Source organism: Aricia agestis, chromosome 13, assembly GCF_905147365.1.
Source record: "Aricia agestis chromosome 13, ilAriAges1.1, whole genome shotgun sequence".
In the NCBI taxonomy this organism is placed as follows: domain Eukaryota; kingdom Metazoa; phylum Arthropoda; class Insecta; order Lepidoptera; family Lycaenidae; genus Aricia; species Aricia agestis.
In genome coordinates, this window is record NC_056418.1 from 6,329,927 (window position 1) to 6,333,722 (window position 3,796).

The window sequence follows — 3,796 nt, forward strand, 5'->3', positions numbered from 1 at the left end:
ATCAGTTTATCACAGTACATAATTAAATGAGTCGTTCCCGATTCGTCCTACGTGATTACGCCGCATTTAGAACAAGTCGGGAATGTTTTAAATGTCGATGCCGTTTCGTCCCATTTGGGTCAATTCAGACCGCAACGCGACACCGCAATGCATTTCTTATTGAATTGAGAGATTTGCATGACGCCTCATGCAATTTAAATCTGTCAAATCCATACAAATTTAGAAATGCATCTACGCGTCGCGTTGCGGTCTAAATTGACCCAAATGGGACGAAACGGCATCGACATTTAAAACATTCCCGACTTGTTCTAAATGCGGCGTAATCACGTAGGACGAATCGGGAGCGACTCATTTATTTTATTACTAGCTTTTGCCTGCGGCTTCGCTCGCGTTAAGGAGTAATATTGATATTTGTTGACAATTTTTGGAACGTAGTTCCTTTACGCGCGTTCGGCGTATGGGGGGCTAGACAGAACAACATTTGACCTTGATTTATTTTGACCTCGACACTTTTTTATGTTAGGGGCAGATGGCGTTGATAGCTTAGTTTTTAGGGTTCCGTACCCAAAGGGTGAAAACAGGACCCTATTACTGAGACTTCGATGTCTGTCCGTCTGTCTGTCTGTCTCCAGGCTGTAACTCAAGAACAGCTATAGCTAGACTTCTGAAATTTTCACAGATTATGTATTTCTGGTGCCGCTATAACAACAAATACTAGAAACAAAATAAAGTTAATATTTAAGGGGGGGCTCCCATACAATAAACCTTATTTTTTTGTTCTTTTTGGCTCGTAATCCATAATGGTAACATATAGACACTTGAAATTTTCACAAAAATTTGTTATTCCTCAATTTTATGTGTACTTTAATAATAAAAATAAAATAATTAATTCGCATACAAAAAATACATTTTTTCCTTATTTTCGCTCTATAACGGTACGAAACCCTTCGTGCGCGAGTCCGACTCGCACTTGGCCGATTATTTTTTATATTTAATCTTAAATACTGTTAGACGAATAATACACGGCCAGTCTGTCATCATTTGACTTAATTAATCTGAGACTGTTGCAGGAATTATGTCTAAATAATAATATTAAAGTCAATATTTTGACACTAGAATATCAATAGAAAAGCGTTGAAATTTGAAACAATTTAATTTTTTATTTGAGGTCGAATTTCGACCATTGGGCGATCTCTAGTATTGAGAAATAGAATCCTAGATTTGTTTTTGTTGTGTTGACTTCTAATCAATAATGTGTGTTGTTGTGTTCTTCAATTTCACGCAATAATGACTCATGTGTATCGGAGGTAAGTGATTATTTTAGGTTTCCGTACACAAGAAGACTTCGTTGTCTGTCCGTCTGTCTCTCTGTATGTCATCAGGCTGTATCTCAAGAACCGCTACAGTTAGACTTCTGAAATTTTTACAGATTGTGTATATCTATTGCCGCTATAACAACAAATACTAAAAACAAAATAATATTAATATTTAAGGAGGGCTCCCATACAACAAACGTGATTTTTTGGCCTTTTTTGCTCAATATCAATAATGGCAACAGGTAGGCACTTAAAATTTTCACAAAGACCTTAAATATATGTGTTCTTTAACAATTAATAATAATATTTAAATAAAATTAAAATTTAGGGGGGGCTCCCATACAAAAAAATACAAGTTTTGGCCTATTTTTGCTCTATAACGGTATGGAATCCTTCGTGCGCGAGTCCGACTCGCACTTGGCCGATTATTTTACCTTTGTTTAGTTTTAGTTGTCGCTTTATCATTTATTACAATTGCTTTGTGCCATAATGCGTGGAGGCCGCAAAGGAAGATCTTCCGACCAAGCGAGGTGGTATGCTCGGTCAGGCCGAAGCCCACGTGATATATTTCAGTTTCCGTATATATACCGACGCGCTCAGAAAACTTCGATAGCGCGATGCAGGAATGTTAGGTGAATTGTGGGTACCGCCACATCACCCCCCCCCCCCCCCCACCCCAGAAGACCGGAGGTCCAATCTTGAAGTCTTGTCGCTTGAGTCACCAGTGCCAGAGAGTTCCAGTGAGTCAGAACTGTTGCAGTGAGTCCCAGTGAGTCGGAACTGTAAGCAGCTGCACGGGATCTAGTGAGTCGGATAGCTGCTGTGGGGGGCCGATGCTACGTGCTGGCCAGGAGAGATGTGCTCTGCTTGCTGACCGGTCGGTGTAGTGAGAAAGCCCGATGATGCCGATGCGGAGTCGCCCAGGCCGCGGTACATTGCGGCTAGTGGACGATGTACCACTGTTTAAGTAGCACTGGTTTTTTCGCCACACATTCACATAACTGTGATGGCCGACATACTATTATCTAACAAGTGAGGTAGTTATTAAGAGTATTCGGGCTAATGGTCCCAAAAAATTTGGTACCAATGGGAGGAATGACTAGATTACATTGAAATAAATAGATGACAAGAAAACATTGAAATAAAATAAAGTAGTTTTTTTAGGGTTCCGTACCCAAAGCGTAAAAACGGGACCCTGTTACTGAGACTTCGATGTCTGTCCGTCTGTCTGTCCATCTGTCTGTCCGTCTGTCTGTCTGTCTCCAGGCTGTAACTCAATAACCGCTATAGCTAGACTTCTGAAATTTTCACAGATTGTGTATTTCTGTTGCCGCTATAACAACAAACACTAAAAACAAAATAAAATTAATATTTAAGGGGGGCTCCCATACAACAAACGTTAATTTTTTGGCCTTTTTTGCTCGTAATCAATAATGGCAACAGCTAACTTGAAATTTTGAAATTTACATAAAATTTCAAAATTTCAAGTTGTGTTAATTATATGTGTACTTCAATAATTAATAATAATATTTAAATAAAATAGAAATTAAGGGGGTCTCTCATGTAAAAAAAAATGGCATAGTTTTCCTTTTTAACGGTACGGAACCCTACGTGCGCGAGTCCGACTCGCACTTAGCCGATTATTTCTATAAACTAAATTCATAGGTTTTATTATAAAAACATCTTAGGTGTACCTTGTAATTGTGAACTTATAGTTCATAATACAATTTACTAAGTTTGAAAATATTAGAATTGCCAGTAGGTAACTCAAATAATATTATTATAATTATTGAAGTATGAGTAATACTCTTAATACATTATTTTTTCTTATTTTAATAATCCTATATTACATTAGGTCATTGCTGTGGTTATAATTTATATCAAAATATATTATTTTACATTTTTATATAATAATTTAATAAATCAAGTATTAAAATTTAAAAATGCCTGAAATCAGTCTAAATTCGTTAAAACTATTTATAAAATTATAACCTTATGTAAAGTTTTACGAGACTTTAACAGTTATTAACGTTATACTCCACTCGGGCTAACTTGTCGTTAGCGGTCATTGACTCCCTGTCAAAACTTGTCATTTACCATATAAACCGCGATTGACAATGAAGTGGCAGATGTTATCAATCGTGGTTTTATATGGAAAATTACAAGTTTTTGACAGGGAGTCAATGACCGCTAGCGACAAGCTAGCCCGCGTGGAGTATAGTTTAAATACTTTAATTATCTCAAGTTATTCGTCCCATTGGGACCAAAATTTTTGGGGACTAATAGCCCAACTACTCGTTATTAAATGGCAGCAATGATCCGACTGGGGCATAAATTTAAGGAAATTATTTGGAATACAAACAATTATTTCTAACAATCATTACATCATCCATTATGGAGTCTTGCAAACGCATTCTTAAATTGTTGAGTACAAATTTTAATGAGGAAAAAAGCCTCTCAACGCTGACACTTCTTGGTGG